The sequence below is a fragment of the Schistocerca gregaria genome, chromosome 6, assembly GCF_023897955.1.
Source record: "Schistocerca gregaria isolate iqSchGreg1 chromosome 6, iqSchGreg1.2, whole genome shotgun sequence".
Classification (NCBI taxonomy): domain Eukaryota; kingdom Metazoa; phylum Arthropoda; class Insecta; order Orthoptera; family Acrididae; genus Schistocerca; species Schistocerca gregaria.
In genome coordinates, this window is record NC_064925.1 from 215787830 (window position 1) to 215812351 (window position 24522).

The following is a 24522-nucleotide window of genomic DNA, read 5'->3' on the forward strand; positions in this document are numbered from 1 at the left end:
TTGACATTATTCTGAGCAGCGATTGTCTTCCTACAGCGTTTTGAAACTGGAACTTTAATTATGGACACTCTGTACAAACACTGTCAGCTACTATTAATTGTATGGTAGATCTTACCTCCCATCAAACCACATGTTAGCGTTCCCCCTCCCCCACCCTTGCAGCCACATATGGAACGTTTTATGTATTACGAGGAACTATAGGCCTCATGGAGAAAGGAGTGACACGGCTGAGTCCCACAATTTGACTCTCTATGATCACTGGGTGTGGCCATTAATTGTACGCGTTGATAACGTGGCTGACGTGAGGATCAATGAATTATACTTGACGGGATGTATCTGGAACATCTCAGGTGATTAGAAAGTAGACAGGAATACAATTAAATACTTAAGGCTCTAGGCGCTTCAGTCTGGAACCGCGTGACCGCTACGGTCGCAGGTTCGAATCCTGCCTCGGGCATGGATGTGTGTGATGTCCTTAGGTTAGTTAGGTTTAAGTGGTTCTAAGTTCTAGGGGACTGATGACCACAGGTGTTAAGTCCCAGAGTGCTCAGAGCTTTTTTTAAATTAAATGCTTAGCTTTAATTCAGCATCAGCGGTAAACATCGATCTTTGTACAATAATATTTACAAGTGCAGTTATAGGCTGAACTGCGAATACTTCTTTTCAATTCTGATTGCTTCACACATGTGGATCAATTATCAATGCATAAAATGTATGTGGCGCCTGGCTAGGTCGTAGCTACTGATTTAGCTGAAGGCTATGCTAACTAGCATATCTGCAAATAAGATATCTGAAGCTGTCACAAGTGAACCATTCCTATTAAAGTCGGCTATAGAACTAGGCAGTGCGCAAGCTTGTCTCGTAAGACTAGCCAAGTGGCGGCGCTCGGTCTGCTAGCGTCGACAGTGGCTACTCGCGGGTACGATGTGTACTGACGGACCGCGGCCGATTTGAAGACTACAGCCTAGCAAGTGTGGTGCCTTGCGGTGACACCACAGAATGACCGTTTAAAAGTTTCTGTGAGGAAGCGATACCTAGATTCTTCACTTGATTAACGTTCCTGAAACTTCATAAAAAGGCTTTGGAGATGTAGCTGACGTCTGTCTTCATGCATCTGACGGTTCAGACTTTTCATCATTGCCCTGACGCTCTCAGTTGACTCAAAGAAATATGTGTCCATTTGTACTGCCCCTCTACAAATACATTCAGTAACCTCTTTTAGTCCTATGTGGTATGGATCGCACTCACTTGGACAATGTTTTAGAATGAGTTGTGCGAGAACTGTGTAAGTAGTCTCCCTTGTAGACTGTCTGCATACATTTTCCCAAATTCCCTCCTATGTACCGAAGTCCGTCAATTACTTTACCTAATATTTTGACAATCTTTACACCCAATAATTTGTATGATCAGCGATACAGACAGCCGTACCGTAGGTGCAACCACAACGGAGGGGCATCTGTTGAGAGGCCAGACAAACGTGTGGTTCCACTAGAGGGCAGCAGCCTTTTCAGTAGTTGCAGGGGCAACGGTCGGGATGATTGACTGATCTGGCACTGTAACACCAACCAAAACGGCCTTGCTGTTACGGTACTGCGAACGGCTGAAAGCAAGTGGAAGCTACAGTCGCAATTTTTCCCGAGGGCATGCAGCTTTACTGTATGATTAAATGATGATGGCGTCTTCTTGGGTAAAATATTCCGGAGATAAAATAGTCCCCCATTCGGATCTCCGGGTGGGGAGTATTCAAGAGGAAGTCGTTATCAGGAGAAAGAAAACTGGCGTTCTACGGATCGGAGCGTGGAATGTCAGATCCCTTAATCGGGCAGGTAGGTTAGAAAATTTAAAAAGGGAAATGGATAGGTTAAACTTAGCTATAGTGGAAATTAGTGAAGTTCGATGGCACGAGGAACAAGACTTTTGGTCAGGTGACTATAAAGTTATAAACACAAAATCAAATAGGGGTAATGCAGGAGTAGGATTAATAATGAATAGGAAAATAGGAATGCGGGTAATTTACTACAAACAGCATACTGAACGCATTATTGTGGCCAAGATAGACACGAAGACCACACCTACTACAGTAGTACAAGTTTATATGCCAACTAGCTCTGCAAATGACGAAGAAATCGAAGAAATGTATGGTGAAATAAAAGAAATTATTCAGATAGTGAAGGGTGACGAAAATTTAATACTGATGAGTGATTGGAATTCGGTAGAAGGAAAAGGGAGAGAAGGAAACGTAGTAGGTGAATATGGATTGGGGCTAAGAAATGAAAGAGGAAGCCGCCTGGTAGAATTTTGCACAGAGCACAACTTAATCATAGCTAACACTTGATTCCAGAATCTTAAAAGAAGGCTGTATACATGGAAGAAGCCTGGAGATACTGACAGGTTTCAGATATATTATATAATGGGAAGCCAGAGATTTAGAAACCAGGTTTTAAATTGTAAGAAATTTGCAGGGGCTGATGTGGACTCTGACCACAATCTATTGGTTATGACCTGTAGATCAAAACTGAAGAAGCTGCAAAATGGTGGGAATTTAAGGAGATGGGACCTGGATAAACTGAAAGAACCAGAGGTTGTACGGAGGTTTCCAGCATAAGGAAACAATTGACTGGAATGGGGGAAAGAAATACAGTAGAAGAAGAATGGGTAGCTTTGAGGGATGAAGTAGTGAAGGCAGCAGAGGATCAAGTAGGCACAAAGACGAGGGCTACTATAAATACTTGGGTAACAGAAGAAATATTGAATTTGATTCATGAAAGGAGAAAATATAAAAATGCAGTAAATGAAGCAGGCAAAAAGGAATACAAACGTTTCAAAAACGAGATCGATAGGAAGTGCAAAATGGATAAGCAAAGATGGCTAGAGGACAAATGTAAGGATGTACAGGCGTATCTCACTAGGGGTAAGATAGATACTGCCTACAGGGAAATTAAAGAAACCTTTGAAGATAAGAGAAACACTTGTATGAACATCAAGGGCTCAGATGGAAACCTAATTCTAAGCAAAGAAGGGAAAGCAGAAAGGTGGAAGAAGTATATAGAGGATCTATACAAGGGCGATATACTTGAGGATAATATTATGGAAATGGAAGAGGATGTAGATGATGATGAAATGGGAGATACGATACCGTGTGAAGTGTTTGACAGAGCACTGATAGACCTGAGTCGAAACAAGGCCCCCGGAGTCGACAACATTCCATTGGAACTGCTGACGGCCTTGGGAGAGCCAGTCATGACAAAACTCTACTATCTGGTGAGCAAGATGTATGAGACAGGCGAAATACCCTCAGATTTCAAGAATAATATAATAATTCCAGTTCCAAAGAAAGCAGGTGTTGACAGATGTGAAAATTACCGATCTCTCAGTTTAATAAGTCACAGCTGCAAAATACTAACGCGAATTCTTTACAGACGAATGGAAAAACTGGTAGATGCGGACCTCGGGGAGGATCAGTTTGGATTCCGTAGAAATGTTGGAACACGTGAGACAATACTAAACCTACGACTTATCTTAGAAGCTAGATTAAGGAAGGGCAAACCTACGTTTCTAGCATTTGTAGACTTAGAGAAAGCTTTTGACAAAGTTGACTGGAATACTCACTTTCAAATTCTGAAGGTGGCAGGGGTAAAATACAGGGAGCGAAAGGCTATTTACAACTTGTACAGAAACCAGATGGCAGTTATAAGAGCCGAGGGACATGAAAGGGAAGCAGTGGTTTTGAAGGGATTGAGACAGGGTTGTAGCTTCTCCCCGATGTTGTTCAATCTGTATATTGAGCAAGCAGTGAAGGAAACAAAAGAAAAATTCGGAGTAGGACTCAAAATCCATGGAGAAGAAATAAAAACTTTGAGGTTCGCTGATGACATTGTAATTGTGTCAGAGACAGCAAAAGACATGGCAGAGCAGTTGAACGGAATGGATAGTGTCTTGAAAGGAGGATATAAGATGAACATCAACAAAAGCAAAACGAGGATAATAGAATGTAGTCGAATTAAGTTGAGTGATGCTGAGGGAATTAGATTAGGAAATGAGACACTTAAAGTAGTAAAGGAGTTTTGCTATTTGGGGAGCAAAATAACTGATGATGGTGGAAGTAGAGAGGATATAAATTGTAGACTGGCAATGGCAAGGAAGGCGTTTCTCAAGAAGAGAATTGTTTTAATATCGAGTATAGATTTAAGTGTCTGGAAGGTGTTTCTGAAAGTATTTTTGTGGAGTGTAGCCATGTATGGAAGTGAAACATGGACGATAAAGAGTTTGGAGAAGAAGAGAATAGATCCTTTCGAAATGTGGTGCTACAGAAGAATGCTGAAAATTAGATGGGTAGATCACATAACTAATCAAGAAGTATTGAACAGAATTGGGGAGGAGAGAAGTTTGTGGCACAACTTGACCAGAAGAAGGGATCGATTGGTAGGACTTGTTCTGAGACATTAAGGGATCACCAATTTAGTATTGGAGGGCAGCGTGGAGGGTAAAAATCGTAGAGGGAGACCAAGAGATGAATACACTAAGGAGATTTAGAAGGATGTAGGTTGAAGTAGGTACTGGGAGATGAAGAAGCTTGCACAGGATAGAGTAGCATGGAGAGCTGCATCAAACCAGTCTCAGGACTGAAGACCACAACAACAACAATGTGGCTGATTACAGTTTTGGCTAAGTGATATTGAATTCATAGTGTTGTTTGTGTTTTGAGAAATTTATAATTATGCATTTCTGAAAATTTAACACAATATGCCTATCTTTACAACACTCTGAAAAACTTTGACACGACTGCCGATTTCCTTCTCCTAAATTGTTCACTCTGTATTCTCTCTATAACGAAGTTATCTTTCAAGGAGCGTCAACCCTCAAGCTTACTTTCCTTCGATTTGATTTCCCAAGTGAAATAAGATTATGAGTAATATTTTATATTTCAAGTTTATGAACACCCTATTGATCAAAATAATATATCAGACTGACGCATGACAGAAGAAATAAGGTCTATGAATGGTCCAGTTTCTCTCGTATACAGGATGAGTAGAAAAGGACAGTACAACTTTGGAATGATATAGAAATTTATTAACTTATTACAGAATCAGTAGATGAGTCATTTTGTAACAAAAGTTTCACATAAAATTGCCATGCGTCCTTTTGGTTCGAGGTGACTGTCATTTGTGATGCGACAAACATTCCACCGGTAATCAATTTCTTCCAACATTCGTTGCAGCAAATCGGGTGTAACTTGTGGAACGCCAGAGAAGATTCTGTGGAATGAGATTTTCACTCTGCAGAGGCGTGTGCGCTGTTATGAAACTGAATGGCAGATTAAAACTGTGTGCCGGACCGAGACTCGTACTCGGTCCGGCACACAGTTTTATCCTGTCAGGAAGTTTCATAACAGCGCACACTCCGCTGCAGAGTGCAAATCCCATACTGTAAATATCCCCCTAGGCTGTGGCTAAGCCATGTCTCCACAATATCCTTTCTTTCAGGAGTGCTAGTTCTGCAAGGTTCGCAGGAGAGCTTCTGTAAAGTTTGGAACGTCGGAGACGAAGTACTGGCAGAAGTGAAGCTGTGAGGACGGGGCGTGAGTAATGCTTATGTAGCTCAGTTGGTAGAGCACTTGCCCGCGAAAGGCAAACTTCCCGAGTTCGAGTCTCGGTCCGGCACAAAAAATGGTTCAGATGGCTCTGAGCACTATGGGACTTAAATTTTGAGGTCATCAGTCCCCTAGAACTACTTAAACCTAACTAACCTAAGGACATCACACACATTCATGCCCGAGGCAGGATTCGAACCGCTGAGCCACACCGGCCGGCCAAAATTTTGAACAAAACCGATTAAGAACTTTCGAGTTTTTTGCTAACAACGTTTTCCTTTTATATTGAATATATTAACAACATCTAGCCTATGTCAGTTCAAATATGTATTGCAGTATCGAGTAAATCTGTGAAATAAATCAGTCACAAACTTTTCTAGACTTCCGTTAACAACGTCTCCCCCATATTCAAATTGATGATGTCACTGAATAACGGCGAGAAAAGCAGCTTCAAGTGTTTTCGGGTTGTTGAATAGGAACGCTGACGTCGAATAGGAACGCGCAGAATCCTAGGCGCAAATGTTTACCTAACAGGCGTCTGCAGCAGGCAAGAAGCGAGTCAGACTACCGTGGCAGTAATCTTCCAACAAACAAGTCCTTTCATTAGCTCAGAAGGAGCAGTATGGTAAACACGATAAGCGGATTCTGGAGTGAAAGACGAAAGGTGCTAAAAATAACACAAATTACTACAGGAAACTACCTACAGTAGCGGCAAGTCTTCTAAATGAGTGGTTTCTAATGAAGATTTTTTTCCTCGTTTAATAAATATAGCTCATTTTATATTGTAATAATCAGGTTGCCGTTATCACCACTTTTCTCAATGTTAGCTGATTACTTAGAGATACTCAGTTACCCTCTGTGTCACCCCATATGTCGGTAACAGAAACGGAAAGACAGAAATCAGCCAACGATCACGAAAGTCTTTGGGTATGATACAAACTTCAATTTGCAGTTATTTTCAGTATTATCATCTTCCTACCATCCAGTTCCTCACCTTCTCCCACTCTTCCACCTAGAGATGCCAGGAATGGTTCACTACCAGTGTTTTTTTTTAATAGGGACATGTGTTCTACGTTGGACTGAAGTTAATTTGGCTGTTACAGAGCTATACATAAATGTATACTCTAGCCTCTTGGTGTTAAATTTCATTGATGTCACAAATCATCCATACAGTCCCTAAAAGCCACGGATTCCACTGTCATAGAGCGGTTTTTCGGCTATTTTTACACATCGTACACTTCAGGCTTTCCATTCAACCTCTATGGGTTACTAAAAGCATTACAGATTTATGTTTACATGACATAACTTTCCCCTCTCCATGCCCACAGCTAATGGTGAAATGTTCAATGTATCAGATAGCTAATGTTTTGCAGTGATGATTTTCTTTCTGCTCTCAATTTTATCTGAGCTACAAGAACCGGTATTTTTCGTTCCACATCCACTGACTTTCTCTTTGTAACTACACTCCTGGAAATGGAAAAAAGAACATATTGACACTGGTGTGTCAGACCCACCATACTTGCTCCGGACACTGCGAGAGGGCTGTACAAGCAATGAACACACGCACGGCACAGCGGACACACCAGGAACCGCGGTGTTGACCGTCGAATGGCGCTAGCTGCGCAGCATTTGTGCACCGCCGCCGTCAGTGTCAGCCAGTTTGCCGTGGCATACGGAGCTCCATGGCAGTCTTTAACACTGGTAGCATGCCGCGACAGCGTGGACGTGAACCATATGTGAAGTTGACGGACTTTGAGCGAGGGCGTATAGTGGGTATGCGGGAGGCCGGGTGGACGTACCGCCGAATTGCTCAACACGTGGGGCGTGAGGTCTCCACAGTACATCGATGTTGTCGCCAGTGGTCGGCGGAAGGTGCACGTGCCCGTCGACCTGGGACCGGACCGCAGCGACGCACGGATGCACGCCAAGACCGTAGGATCCTACGCAGTGCCGTAGGGGACCGCACCGCCACTTCCCAGCAAATTAGGGACACTGCTGCTCCTGGGGTATCGGCGAGGACCATTCGCAACCGTCTCCATGAAGCTGGGCTACAGTCCCGCACACCGTTAGGCCGTCTTCCGCTCACGCCCCAACATCGTGCAGCCCGCCTCCAGTGGTGTCGCGACAGGCGTGAATGAAGGGACGAATGGAGACGTGTCGTCTTCAGCGATGAGAGTCGCTTCTGCCTTGGTGCCAATGATGGTCGTATGCGTGTTTGGCGCCGTGCAGGTGAGCGCCACAATCAGGACTGCATACGACCGAGGCACACAGGGCCAACACCCGGCATCATGGTGTGGGGAGCGATCTCCTACACTGGCCGTACACCTCTGGTGATCGTCGAGGGGACACTGAATAGTGCACGGTACATCCAAACCGACATCGAACCCATCCTTCTACCATTCCTAGACCGGCAAGGGAACTTGCTGTTCCAACAGGACAATGCACGTCCGCATGTATCCCGTGCCACCCAACGTGCTCTAGAAGGTGTAAGTCAACTACCCTGGCCAGCAAGATCTCCGGATCTGTCCCCCATTGAGCATGTTTGGGACTGGATGAAGCGTCGTCTCACGCGGTCTGCACGTCCAGCACGAACGCTGGTCCAACTGAGGCGCCAGGTGGAAATGGCATGGCAAGCCGTTCCACAGGACTACATCCAGCATCTCAACGATCGTCTCCATGGGAGAATAGCAGCCTGAATTGCTGCGAAAGGTGGATATACTCTGTACTAGTGCCGACATTGTGCATGCTCTGTTGCCTGTGTCTATGTGCCTGTGGTTCTGTCAGTGTGATCATGTGATGTATCTGACCCCAGGAATGTGTCAATAAAGTTTCCCCTCCCTGGGACAATGAATTCACGGTGTTCTTATTTCAATTTCCAGGAGTGTATATGAAATTGATCTTCGCCTCTATTGACACGGTGAATTACTACTTCTTTAGTCATTCTCATTGTCCAGTGCAACAAATAGTCTCTGTGGTATGTCTGAAAGATGGCACGCCACTCTCTCATTTAAACTACACTGTCGGTCACATTAATATTCATTTATAGGTCATGATCTCCATGTTCCTTAGTAGGTTTGGTATGTGTGATTTATGAACTTTTTACATGGGGGAGTTTTGGGCAGAATGTTCATATAACTGCACGTATAGCCTGTAGAGAACTTGCACATGAGGGGCCATAGTGGCAGGCAAAAGAGAGAAGAATGGATTGCAGGCCATGAATATTGTGTACAACGACGAGGCTGTGTGAGTAATTTGGAGACGCAGCACGCTGCCAATTGTACCTTGCAGAAGGACTCTGGTCTGTGGCACTCTAATTTTCCCACTTAGTATCGGAGCAGGAGGGTGCCGGCTTGCAAAACATTCTACCTGGGCCAGGCGGCAGACCGTCACAAAGGTGGCCAGTTGGCAGCAAGTGTGTGGAGGAAGCCATTTAAGAAAGGCTGCTGGAATGTGACGTTTTGTCCAAACATTGGGACAGTCATAATACTGCAAGCATTCTCGTCTTGTAAGTTAGGGCGATATGAACAGAGTGGCTGCTGCCGTGTTTAGTGAAGGCAAGACTGTAACTCCCTTACGGCAAGAAGTTGCCAGGTTTCTTTAACGAGCGGCAAAAATCATATATATCAAGGCAAAACTGTCTGGGAAGCTTAACAGCCTTCATTCAGAAATCGGAAACAGTCGGCCTGGAAAGATTAGATCCCTTCGTATATGAGCGATTGTGGTCCCATCTAAGTACATGTTTTTTGCCGAAACATGGCCGTGCTTACCGTGAGAATGACGCCTCCCTAATCTAAAACCTTTTTTTCAGACAAGAGTGGTTTTGAGTAGCTGATTGGCTCCTCTTAGGGTATGCAAATCCGAGACTTGCTCCCCCAGCTTGGGAACCACAGTGCTGTGTCTCGATTGACTACCAGGCCAGCTGAACAGTCCAGAGGGGAGATTCAATGAGTGGAGGACAGTTGGATTGGTATGTACAACGTGGAGGATTTTTTCTACTAATTCGGCTCTTGTACCAAAGATGGGTGGAAATTGATCGTGGCGCGTTGCCTTCTTGGCCTTCTAGTCCTCCCCTGGTGGAAAATTTCAGGTCTTCCCTAGTGGGTGAGATTTTTCGTTTGCAACTTGTGATGTACAACTGGCCAGTGTCAGTTCCCAACTCTATGGACAGTAGTACTGCATATCATCCCAGACATAGTGTGTGTCATGAGGGAGAACTTATTCGTCCGCAGTCGGCCTTCAGGCGTTTGACAATTCCAGCGCGTTCCGTCGTGCGTTTGAGTCAAACTGACTGGCAAGACCAGCGAATGGGTGCATCTCACACTGAAATCTGCTGGGGTTTCAGCAGTCTGAAAGTGAAGTTTTCCGCGTTCTAATAAGCAGAACGCCAGTACACGTAGTTTGCATATTTTCGTGGAGACGTCAGAACATTTCAGGTGATGCAGCGCGCCGCTCCTCTCCCACAATGTGCCGTTTTCTGTTGCTGCCTGAATCAATGTGAAATAGTAAAGTATTACTGCACCGGCGTGTGGTTGTTAAATGATATTCACAACTGCCTGTTCTCTGTGAATCATAGTTTGTTGTGAACCGGGTCGCAACTGATTCCATTTGACCAAAATTTGACCTCACAGCAAATTCAGGTAAACAAAGTCAGATTGCGTTGTAAAAGGGAGTATTTCAGGGGTGAATGTGAATAGTTTCCACCCTACTGAATGCTTTTCCAACCAAGCACCATCCCTTTTCTGATTTATGTTCATTTTTTTTTTTTGTAAGAGTTATAAACTCGATTGTAGTTATAAAAGGATGAATAAAACTAGTCATTATTTTTGCATACTTAAATCCGTCACTGTTCTCATTCGTACGCCTCCAAACATTCACTGTCTTTATTTAATCGTGGTGATGCATGGATACACCAGCAATTTAGAATGCAATCATACTAAATTAGTTAATTTTATGATTAACTTGAATTTTGAAAGTGACTGCAGACATAGGCAACAAAAGTGCCATGAGTACATTCACTAAATTCTGATATAAAAATTAAGGGTGTGAGAGTTTTTGAATAAATTCAAGTTCCTTGAGATTATCGATAATAATGTGTTTCTGGTGTAGATATTTGGGCCCATTGCTCTACTGTATTCTCCTTTCCCGTTTACCAGACGTTGTAGGTTATCTAAGTCACCTTGTCGATGAATAAGTATTGCTCTTCAGTTTGGGGGCTTACCGTGTATGACTGGTGGAGGAAATAGAGAAGATCTGAAGAAGAGGTGCGTTTTTGTCACTGGTTCGTTTACTCTGCATCAGGAGGCTGTTCATCCAAATCTAGTGACAGATGCCACATCGCACTGTCGTGTGCTCTTAAAAATCAGGTTACGTTTCTAGTTTCAAGAGAAGTCAAAACGTAAATGACAAATAAATGTTGAACGAAGCGAAAATGACCATAACCAGAGTAATGAAAGAGGCGTTCAATGATTTTATTAACCGACCTTAGCCGAAACGCTAACAGGTTTTGGTTTTGTGTTACATCAGTAAACGGTTCGAAATCATCTGTTCATTCACTCACTGGCCATGTTAGTACCGGAACGGAAGCTAGCAGAGAGAAGACCGAAACACTGAATTCGATATTTCGAAATCGTTTCACAGTTGGAAGTTCGTAACACAATCCCATCTTTCAATAATCAATGGCAGATACTGAAACAACTAGTTGTGGAATAGTAAAGCACCTACTCTCTCTTAGCAGTGGAAAGGCATCAGCACCAGATGAGGTACCCATACGATTCTACAAGGATTATGGGAAAGAACTTGCTCCACTTCGAGCAGCAGTTTATCCTAGATCGCCGGAGCAACGAAGGGTACTTAGCGACTCGAAAAAAGATCAGGTTACTCTCGTTTTCAAGAAGGGTCGTAGGACAGAAGCGTATTATTATAGGCCTATATCGTTGACGTCAATCCGTTATAGAATTGTGTAACATGTTTTATGCTTAAGAATTATGATGTTTTTGTAAAACGAAAATCGCCGTAAAAGTCAACATGGGTCCCGCAGAGATCTTTTGAAAGTCAGCTCGCTCTCTTCGTCCATGACATCCGTAGCGTTATAAGACAACGGTGCTCAGGCTGATGCCATGTTCCTTGACTTCAGGAATCCATTTGACATATTCTCACACTGCCATTTAGTTAAAAAAGAAGATAACGAGCTTATCGAGTATCAAACAAGATTTACTACTGGATTCAAGACTTTCTTGCACAAAGAACTCAACATGTCGCTATTAACGGTACAAAATCAGCATACGTAAAGGTTATTTCGATAGTAGCCCAAGGAAGTGTGATAAGACCATTACTATTTACAAAGTATATAAGGCATGTACTAGAGAGCGTCGGAAGCTTCTTAAGACTGCAGATGATGCTGTTGTCTATAAGAAAGTAGCAACCGCAGAAGATAGTACAGATTTGCAGAATGGCTTGCAGAGCACGGATGAATCGTGCAGGCTCTGAGTGTGGACACTGGACGTAAATAAATGTAACATATTGCGCATACACAGGGAAGGAAATCAGCTACTGTACAACTACACCACTGATTAAAAACTTATGGAAACGGTAAACACTATGGAATTCCGAGGAATATCTGTACAGAGTGTAATGACCACGTAAAACAAACTGCGAAAAGATTACGTTCCGGATTGGTGTGAAGAACATTCTGGACAATTTGAGCACCCAACATGAACCCTATCGAACATTTATGCAATATAATCGTGCACAAAATTCTACTTTCACAATTGTGGACAGCTGTAGAGTCAGCAAGGCTCCATATTTCTGCAGGGGACTTCCAACGACGTGCTGAGTCCATTCCACGGGCAAAAGGAGATCCACCATGATATCAGAAGCTATCCCAAGACTTCTGTCCCCTCAGTGTAGTTGCCATATGTAATAGCTCAGATGCGTTGTGTTCCAAAGGACTACAACATACGTAATTATGCACATAGGTTCTTTAAACATAGGAGATTCATATGCAGTACAATACGTGGTTACACACTGCGACTAGCGAGCATGTGAAGTTTCGACAACATACCTTCACCGAGGAGTCAAACAGTATATTGCTCCCTCCTAGGTATATCTCGCGAAGAGACGATGAATATAAAATCAGAGAGATTAGAGCCCACACAGAGGCATACTGACAATCCTTCTTTCCACGAACAATACGAGACTGGAAAAGAAGAGAGAACCGATAGAGGTACTCAAGGTACCCTCCGTTACACACCGTCAGGTGGCTTGTGGAGTATGGATGTAGATGTAGATGTGGTTACATAACGTACTCACTCAAGATTAAAGTCTAGAGATTTCACTGAGAGGCAAAAGGGAAACAGCCTTTTTTGAAAAGATTTAGTAAGCTGAAAAGTACACGTTTGTTAGGAAACTTGTGGATATAGACTTGTATACCTAAATGTAATTAAACAATAACCACAGCTTATCTCCAAGAATACAGGCAAAACTTGCTTCAGCATACCAGATGAATGGAAAACTTGTGATTACATTTTATGGTGTGGCCCGAAGTGTCTGTTTTGTGAGGGTATATATAAGAGAAACTCTTACTGCGTGGAAGTTAAGGTAATAAGGAATAAGGCCAGCAGGAGCGCTACTTCGAACAAAAAGTGTCAATCACACATACACATAAGTATTAATTATTCAGAGATAACTACAAATTTTTATGTACAAAATACTAATTTATACAGTAACACAAGTACGCAGCTTTCATGTGATCATTGTATGCATAGTTCTAGCCTGTACATGTGTCTCATTTAGGGATTATGCGCAATTCTTTGAATACGACAATCTTCCTCCCAAAGCAGTCACTGCTGTGTTGTGATGTGTTATCACTGGATTCCTGACTCTCCGTCGGAATCGTCGTTTGCTTGAGTAGCGATTGCTTCAGCGAACGAGTTCGATGCTTCTCGGTAGGTAAACTGCAATGCAACCGCGGAGCTCAATGGAAACTGAAACTAGCATTAAGCCTCGTAACGCGGCTTACATCCTGGTTTGCGCAGTGCTATGAAACTGCGCCCTGTTTGTTCCATGTGACTGATTGTACAAAGGCCGCTCGAACTGTTAGCGGCCTCTCTACGCCTGGCGCTTAGGCTGCCACTTGCACCCTGCTTTGCTAGCGGTAAGCCTAGCCTGCAGTGGAGTTGCGACAGTGTGATCCGAGGCTACATCGAAATTTGATTGATAAAAAGAGTGATTAACCGATCAGTAATCTAAGACATCGATTGCTTACAAGCTGTTACCGACGAACAAACGGATGAATGCGATCCACTGTGGCATTTTGTACAGTTAATCAAAGAAAAAATTTCATAGACGACAATACCTTAACACTGGCGGGTTCTCAACTTCGAGACAGAGCCCTGCGGTGACTATGACGCAGCTGCCATCATCGTGTACGAACGCACTTGTGATACAGTACCCCGCTTCGCGTAATCTTGTTGTTAAAGCTGCACTTAGAAGACGCTGGACGCAGCATCACAAGCCCTTCAAAAATTTTTAAATATAAGTGGTATTCGGGAAGTAAGTTCTGATCGGCTGCGAAATGTAAATCACAATTGAAAATGATGCAGAACGGCAGTCCTTTCAGGCATCATTAAAAAAGCAAATCTATATATCGCTGTTGATAAACTTTTCGGGATGTGAGGTCGTGGTCCAAGAACTTTTCTGCTCCTTACGTTTCGTCCAGGACTGCGGTGGACTTTCTCAGAGGCGCTGCTCCGCTCAGTCTTGCCGACTGACTGGTAGGGTGTCTGAGAGCGAGTTATATATTGTGAGAAAGGGGGGCGTGGTTCGGGAGACACGTGATGAGCAGTGATAATACATAGGAAAGTTATGGTTGACTATCGATTACCACCCTGTCCAAGATAAAACTTGTTAGCATTTTTGTAGAGCCACTGTCCATATATCGCTAAGTTTCATAGGCTCCTCTTTCCTATTAAAATTATCGTGATATTTATAAATTTCAATAGCTTCTCCGTGGATAGTAATTTAACGTTGTAGATAAAACTTCGGCATCCGAAAACTTCACTTGGTGGTTGCCTGGTTGAAGAGCATGTTCCGCTACAGCTGATTTTTCTATTTTTCCAAGTCGACAAAGATTTTTATGCTCTTTCAGTCACGTATTTACGTTTCTTTCAACCGTGCAACCACCAAGTGAGGTTTTCGGATACCGAAGTTTTATCTACAACGTTAAATTACTATCCACGGTTATATAGAGAAGCTATTGAAATTTATAAACATCACGATAATTTTAATAGGAAAGACGAGGCTATGAAACTTAGCGATATATGGACAGTGGCTCTACAAAAATGCTTACAAGTTTTATCTTTGACAAGGTGGTAATCGATAGTCAACCTTAACTTTGCTATGGATTATCACTGCTCATCACGTGTCTCCCGAACCACGCCCCCCTTTCTCACAATATATAAGTCGCTCTCAAACACCCGACCAGTCAGTCGGCAAGACTCAGCGGAGCAGCGCCTCTGAGGAAGTCCAGTGTAGTCCTGGACGAAACCTAAGGAGCAGAAAAGTTCTTGGACCACGACCTCACATCTCAAAAAGTATATCAACAGCCATGTCACCCGGTCGTGAAAGCCTTCATTCTATAAATCTATATATCGGCTAGTAATCAGCAATTATCAATGCAGTATTTCAGTTTTAATACATGCCCTAGTACGTCAATCGCCTTTTGTTCGGGCTCCTGTCAGAGTTCATTCAAGACTCTTGAATGAACTGTGACAGGAGTCCGAATAATAGTGGACTGACATACTAGGGCATACATTAAAACTCTGAAATACTGCATTGATAATGGCTGGTTACAAGCCGAAATCTAGATTTGCTGCTTTAATAAAGCCTGAAGGGAAACGATGACTGATCACTGTTCTCCGTCAATTTGAGAAAAATGTTTTATTTTCAATAGTTAGCCACAGCTCCCAGCCACTTATCTACAGGGTCGCTGCTCCGACGTAGTCATTTGTGGCAGCATTGTTCCAAATTTCCAATACCCTCGTCGTATAAGGCAGCTGCCAGTGCTTCCCGCCAGTTATCTGCGCTTCAGCTCGTTGTCTGTGCCTCTTGGCCAGCAGTTAATGTGAGCAGAGCTGAAACTCTGCCATTTGAAGACTGTATTGTGGGTAATCAAACACTTCCCAGTGAAAACGGTGCGGGAGCGTCTTCATTACCTCTGCAGGATGGGGCTGAAGAAGGAAACGAATGAATGTTTTGTGGGCTGCATAGCTTCAGGAGAAATTTCTCAGCAGGACCTCATACTTGGTAGGAGACACTGTTTTCTAGGTAGCTCACTTGCGCACTGTGCGCTCGGAACTGAAAAGAGCGACTTGACGCAATCGACGGGTGTACTAGAGACACTGCCGAACTCATCTGTGCAAATCTTCGTCGGATTTTCACTCTGGTTTCCATTTCCCGACCGATCGGAACTTACTTTCCCAATAGCCCTCATACTACATAAAAACGAGAAAAGCTATATTTTGAGTATATTAGACGAAACTGTTTGTAACTCGCTCCGCCCGACTGCTGTCGCGTAATGTCCTGAGTGCTGTACACCGGAATATCGATTAACAAACGAGCTCTAATACTTTGTTCATTGTGACAAAGCGCACGGTTTCTAACCTGCAGCTGGTGCTTTGCACACTTTAATATTGCAGTTCACAATTGCAGTGTAAATTGGAGAAGGACGAGGAGGGGGTGATTAGTGTTTAGCGTCCCGTCGACAACGACATCATTAGAGTCGGAGCGCAAGCACGGATTAGGGAAGCGTGGAGAAGGAAATTGGCCGTGCCCTTTCAAAGGAACCATTCCGGCATTTTCCTGAAGCGTTTTAGGGAAATCACGGAAAACCTAAATCAGGATGGCCGGAGGTGACTTTGAACCGTCGTACTCCCGAATGCGAGTGCAGTGTACTAACCACTAAACCACTTTGCTCTGTGCAGTTTAAATCAAGCGAAAAGGATGAGTGTGCCAGTACAGAAGTAGTGTAGCGCTATTTAATAGCCGCGCAGGATTAGCTGAGTGGTCTCAGGCGCTGCAGTCTTGGACTGTGCGGCTGGTCCCGAGGGAGGTTCGAGTCCTCCCTCGGGCATGGGTGTGTGTGTGTGTTTGTCCTTAGGATAATTTAGGTTAAATAGTGTGTAATCTTAGGGACTGATGACCTTAGCAGTTAAGTCCCATCAGATTTCACGCACATTTGAGCATTTTTGCTATTTAATAATCGTCGTTGTGCGTTATTTTCTTTGGACTGAGATGCTGATACTGTTAAGGAGAAGTAATTTTGCATTTATTACGCTATTCTTCAACACGATTGTCATGGTTAAATTATACATCGAAAATCATTACCTTCATTTCACAATAATTATTCAGTTGCTTAGGTTTATTCATTTTGATTATTGGGCAATATTGAAAGTGTATGTGCGTGAGGTTGACCTATTACGTACTCTTTCGTGTAAAAGAATTTTTTCTCGAACAATATTTCGAAAAACGTACTGCAGAAATGACCTCTCTTCCCTTCTTTTCCCTTGACGTCAATATTCAGTGGAGGGCTCTGGTTCTCACTCCACCTTACAGTCCTTCATGGACCATGTATTCGTCATCCTTCGTTCGCCCATGTAATGTACACAATCTTCACTAAATAATATTGCTTGTCTAGGAGCAATGTGTACACCTATGACTTTTTAACACTGTGAGTATAATTTAGGTGTCACCTTCATTAAGTTTAATAATCTACGAAGTTGAGATGTTATATATTACTCATTACCGGCTGTATGTCAATAAAAGAACAATTGTACCAGCCGTCAGCGGAATTCTTCTTAACATTACGCCCTTTAACAACTGAGGAAGCCCAGAATATAAAACAACTCATGCGTTAGTATTTTGCGCTCTGTTTTGAGAAAAGCTACTTTCTGACACATCTCAGTGGGTATGACGACATATCTTCTCAGCTGCGTGTCGTACGGTAATATAATTTTGCATGAACATTATGGATACAGTCTGCAAAACGTATTGCGTATAGAGTTTGTAGTAAAGAAGTAACCGATTATAACGTCATGCATGACGCCAAAGTTTCATCTCATAGAGTGTAGAAATACAGTACTGTTTCCTGTCGGGCACTGCCTTTTTAGCCGTCTCCAATAGTTAAGTGGTGCTCCCCCACCACTTTGTACACATTGCGCCCAACTTTTAACTGTCGGCCATTTCCTGACTGAATGCCTTTTTTTAACAGTTTACGTTTCCGTTTGGGTTTGCCACCTGCGTTATCGGCCGTTTTAGCGAACGACGCGCAGACTGTCAACCGCGTTTCACTTTTTATCCGTCATAGTAATATGGCGAAGGCCACTTCATTTTTACTTATGGAAGTCCGTTTCTCTGTGGCGTATTTTATAGACTTTTTCCACGTCCTTGTTTTTATCTGTCTTATCTTCCGTCGATTGGGATTGACGTATACTCGTTCTTAATCCCTCTCTTTGTCTTCGTGTTTCACAGTTTTGACATGGGCGCGTATGACCCTAGTTGTTTTTGCGCCCTAAAACAAGACAAGCAAACTGTCGATCTGACAGCGACGAACACATGTTGAAGCCAGAGTTGCTACTATCACACTTAGTACTTTCATGGCCTGTGTCGTGCTTGTACGACTGGTGTAGAGCAAGACTTACATTTATGGCTGATATGATAATGAACAAGCACTCCTACAACGATCATTAATAAATAAATGTTCTTCGTGTGCAGATTACGATGCTTTTCGTAACGGTTATTATAGTCCCCAAAAAGTGCAAACTTTTGCCAACCCAGCATGCTGGACATACACTCTAATGACTTCGTCGCTACAGGACATTAAAACCAATCCTACGTCATTTTCTTCTTTTCTTCTCCTTTGTGGAAAAGAATGTAGACGCCACATGGACGTTTAAGAAAGAAGCATCCAGAACAGTGCTACAGATGATTTCCGAAAAAAATCTTAAGTTAGCATTAGCTACGATGGGATAGTACCGGTTAGAGTAAGGGAGGGGAAGTGGAAGCATTAATGGAATGGAGGAAACGGGGGGGGGGGGGGGGGGTGGGAGTGCATATCTGCATTCCAGAGATAACTGATGGCGGAAACGGGACAGGGGGTGGAGCAAGATGGACAGTAACCGACCATTGCCGTAATGTACGTGCCATTTGCAAAGGGAGCCTATCTGATTACCTTTCAATAAAAATATAAGGAGCAGTCAAATGAAAATGAGACAAATGGAAAAAGTAAGTTGTTTATTATTTCAGACATAATAGCCATAACAGTTAACACATTTATCCCACAGTGAGACACCTCGGCGGACCCATGTGTTGTCAAGGGTGCTTCAGTTATGCTGTAGAAGTTTCGCTGGGAAGCCCTTACATATCCTCCATACAGTTCCGGTCTCTCGCCGCCTTATTTCCAAATTTTTGGAGGCATGATGAAAGACATCAGTGGTCGTCGATTTGCTTCGGACGAAGACGTGTCGCGGTTCCGCAGGCAGTTGCAAAAATTTTGCTACAAAGGCATGACCGTCATGTGTTACGGTGAGGTTAGTTCGTTAACAATTATGGCGATTACTTTTGAAATAATAAGCAGTTTACCCACTTTTTTCCATCTGCCTCGTCTACATTTGACTGTTCGTTATACTTACACAGGAGTGAAACTGACTGCCGTTCTTGTGTCTACCATACACAGAGTGCAAATACTGAACTAGGTTCAGAGTAAACGACTCAGAACTACTCGTGCTAACACAAATAATCATACCTGCATAGTGAAAGTTCCTGACACATGTAAACTGTATTCGAGACAGTCTGTGTCTGGCACCGCTTCCTTTCGGGAAAAATACTATTGTTGACTGAACTATTCAGGATCAACTTATCACTCAGCTCAAGCTCCAAAATGCCAGCATGTCTCTGCAACTTATAATCCAGTCAGAGTCTCTCCTGAATACCCTCATGTATCAACATCCCTCGGAGAAAGAATGCTACGAGAAGCCGTAACCGCATTCTAAAATTTGTTTCCAGAACGAATTTTTCTGATCGAGTGAGTCTGCAACGACAATCTGTTAATGTAGGAGATTAAAGAAGCAAGTGTCACGATATCGATTACTGGATACCATGATGATTATTCAGAAACATCTTTAGGACTCTGCAACTGTAAAATTAGTTGCTGAAAAAATCAGCAACCAGTTGCATTAAAAAAATTCTGTTAATTGATCTGTTTCAGTCTCCCAGTGCCCTTCAGAAAACTTTACAGAGAAAATGTACCAAAAACAAGAAAAAGGTAGATAACTATAATACAATTTAATAAAGAAAAGAATAAAAATTTGAAGAGAAACAGATGGTACATACTTCGAATCATGGCATTATGACCGAGCGTTTAAAGTAAACAGGTGCAACCAGCGTATTACTGTAGTCCTAAAAAATTCATATAATAAAATGCAGTGATCCGAAAGAGATCACAAGTGATTACATATAGTTAACGGTGCACGTTCAGGTATGGTATTAGGAAACTACACATGTGTAGGTATCACGGATGAACTGGAACTAAACAGCTGTTGACATGATTATTTGAGGTTCTCAGAATGGGGGGAAAGTAAGATAAAATAACAAAGCAAAAACATACGCAACTGTAGTTGCCATAAAATGTAAAAGAAGAATAACCACATATTAACTAATACATAAAATCGTACATATTAATGATAAATAAAATCACTTAACACAAATGACATGTGGCGCTATGGATGGAAAGTTAGGTGAGGTTAGTACCGTGGTGCAGTAAGGTCAGTACCATGCTGGAAGGGAACATGTCGTTGAAAACTATAGTACCAGTTGTTTTTGTATAATACAAGTACACAACGGTGTCCACATTTCCTGTCCTCTATAGTTACTTTCTGGCCCTTCATATTAGCTAGTGATTAAGAATTGTCTCTCCACGCTCCAGTTACAACTTAGTTCCATGATACACTTCGTACTTAATTTTCGCCGACAGATTCCCTGCTAGCACACTGCTCTCCTCATTACATCAAAATATTCGTGTGAATTCTTAAGGGACCAAATTGATGAGGTCATTGGTCCCTAAATCTACAAACTACTTAATCTATCTTAAACTAACGTACGCTAAGGACAACACTCACATCCGTGCCCGAGAGAGGACTCGAACCTCCGACAGGGACATCATTATATCTGTTTCGGCGACTAGTTACCTGAACATCCCCTCCATAGCACCAAATGTCGTTTGTATTAACTTATTTTATCATCGATTTGTACGATTTTGTAAATTAGTTATTAAGCTGATTTCGCACACTCACAATTTCGTTTGTTTTATGCTAACTACAGTTGAGTAAGTTAATGATGTCCCTTCGTAGATGAAACCACTTACATAGAATATTTTAGAGAAATTTGCCTCACTTGACTGTTAATTGTTCATATATTTTACACATTCATGATTCCGGCTTTGTAACCTTTCTCAAGTGCATGTTGAAATGTTGAAACATATCTGATCTGTCTGCTTCATGTCATCGTCGAAAGAACAAATTCGTGGTCTTATATAGAGGCCATAATTTTTCAGCGATGATATCTAACAGACAGCGCTAATTTTCCCTGGTGGTCAAAATTGGAACCATTTGTTTTTCACCGTAAATCGGTTCCTTATTAACATATTCGCATACCTACCGAGTTTCACTGCCGTATGATAACTACAGACCATACTGGACGTCCGTGAGTCTTTATTATCAATACCCGAACCTACACCAGGAAAGTCGTCATATGTCATTGGCAAAGTGGAAATAAAAGTGAAAAACGTAAAATCTCGGTTGTATACTTCTATCGACTACGTTAATGAAGTAAATCATTATCACATTAACTGAATATCAGGTGTTGCTTCACATAACAATAAAATCAGAAATGAAACTCCTTCCAGATATTCTGCAACTATCATTTATTTAATCTGAAGCCGATTTGTAGCTTAGTACGCAGACGTAGGAGATAACAGAACGTCGCAACAACAGATAAGATGTCTTACGACTTATAGCGATATTAGTTTTAAAGATACACAGTATTTACAAAGAAAAGTATTAATTCTTTTCATATCATAAGGATAATCATTTCATTTAAAAATGTATAATACAATTTAATTTTCTGTTTTAACCCTTTGAGTGTCAATGTTTTCTTCCTGAAACCACCATTTTATTAATCTTCTTGAAGTTATAACAGTACTTTCCGCTTCTGCTGTACCATAACCTCAAAGCTGAAGGCACTTCGTATAGTTAAATTATTCTTATTCAAGTAATTACAGTATGAAGAAGCAGAGCAGTGTTACCCTCAAGGGAATTTTTTTATGTTGACCGTGTTGTACCTAACGGAGGCGGCTTATCGGAAGTGAAAGTCAGAATTACGTAAATATTTAAACAGTAACAAAAAATATTTAACCTATCCACACTGTTCAAAGGATAAAGAAAACGGTCGCCAGCCTTAATTAGGCAAGAGAATAATTGACATTCTTGTTAAAAAAAATAGGTATGAGTAACTTTAACGGACAAACACAACCAATACTTTGCCACAGGCGAGTGCAATGAACTGAACCTGATACAGTGTGTTCAGGTTAAGGTTGGAGTTAGCAGATCAGAACAAACAATTAGTATAAATATAACAGATAACAATACACACTATTACTTTCAGGGCTTCTTCAAACCGAATGGTCTTTATAAAATTACTATTAATATTCACTGCAGAATCATAAATTTGACATAGGTTCAGTATTACTTTCCAAAAATTTTCCTAGCTGACATAAAATTGTAAATGTATTTCATTGCAAAATTATGAACGGGTCACAGGTTAAGTCTCTCTCAGCTAAATGCTTTACTATTTAGACTGAAAGTTAAATGGAATTCATTAACAGGTTACTTCTCACTGTCTTTTGAGTAAAGAAAGCAAGCATGAGTATATTACTTTCCACAATTGCAGTTATAAACTTTTACTACAGTGAGACACAAAATTGACATATTTTTAAGATACTGACTCACCTTTTGCGATTTACACAGGCATCAATGTGATCACTTACTAAGCAAAACTTTATAAGCCTCAGTCTTAACAAGTTTTTATTTTGAAGTTGGCAACAACATATTAATAAGCAGTTTTAATAGAAAAATTATTTTCTGCAAGCATCATTTACTTTAGTTCCCTCTGTCGCCACATTTACTTTAACTTTCTTTTTACGATGTTCAAGAGGCATTAATTAGTTAAAACACTTGGATTTAATGTTCCTTCAATAAAGACACTCGGTAATCACTTTGGTTCAAACGGAGAGGAACCTGAGAGGTGTTATAATCAGGAAAAAAATCGAGGTAGTTACATAAATTCAGTTATAAATTATCTTCTATTTTAGCACAGTAACACAGCCAATAAGCTGATCCTTCACTGTACATCACTATAGTGCTCCATTACAGTGATTGCGCAGTGTGGTGGTGATTGAATGTTGGTAGGTGGATTTGCAGGTAGAATTGTAGGACTGTCATTTCTTGGTGGCGATGATAGACACCAATTTCAGAATAGTTCCAGCTCTTTATCCATCCATCCGAGGCATTGGAAAGCGTCAGGAGAAAACCTCTCTCGGAACTAGCACAATACACAACTTTTACATGGGCATTCCACAGTTTGGTAGCTCTTCCCCGACTGACTCTTGATTCCACCTTTTCTACCTAGGCCAGCCACAATTTGCGCGCGCTACACAGTTCCGTTCCCGAGGGGAACCACAACACCTTTTACATACAATATAACCAAGAACCCTAAGTGAAAGTCAGCAGTTTTACATAAGAGCAAACCAAAATTTTAAATAAAACAAAACATTTGCATATACTGGTAGTTCGACACAAAATTATTTAAATAAAATTATTTAATTTTAAAGATAACCAAAGAGATTATATGAGGAAGGCAAAGGTCCCGAGTTCGAGTCTCGATCCGGCACACACTTTTAATTTGCCAGGAAGTTATCCATTAGTCCCCGAGGAGGGTATATTCCCTACTGAGAGTCGAATATTGACCTTTATGTTGGGAATCTAACCGATGTTATTCATGAGCATTAGTTATGTCTGTTGTCCTACTTTCCCATGTTGTGAAATCTGTACCATTTCTCGTTATAATTATACCTCCCCACCTCTCTTAAGTATTTACAATGTTTCATGTCGTTCATCATTGCCTACGAGTATTTCTGTCCAACCAGGTATCTGTCAAGCAGTGTAAATATTTCGTGGTAGCCATAGTGGGCATTCTTAGCAAATCCGACACAACGAACTAAATGGAAAAACATAACAATAATATCCGTCTGCTGTCTTAACAGTGATGGTTTTTCTTCACCAATGTACATTTCGACGGACAGCTACATCATCTGGGCTGCATGTTATTATCGAAGGGAATTCATCATGATGTCAAGAGATGTTTGCTGCGGGAGCGACACACTGGGGTGACGGAAATCGTAGGATACTTCCTAACATCTTGTCGGACCTCCTATTGCCCGGCGAAGTTCAGCAGCTCGACGTGGCATGGACTCAAAAATTCGTTGAAAGTCCATGCTCACTGAATAGCCGTCCACTCTTGCAGAAGTGTTCCCACGCAGGATTTTGTACATGAACCACCCTCTCGATTATGTCCCATAAATGCTCTGGAGGAGTCATGTCGGGCGGCCTGGAAGGGCAAATCATTAGCTCGAACTGTTCAGAAAGTTCTTCAAGCCAGTGGTGAACAGTTGTGGCCTATTTACATGGTGGATCGTTATTTCGGACCGTGAAGTCCATGGATGGCTACAAATGGTCACCAAGTAACCGAAAGCAATCATTTTCAGGTAATGATCAGTTCAGTTGTCTGTCCCCGATAGCTGAGTGGTCAGAGAGACAGAATGTCAA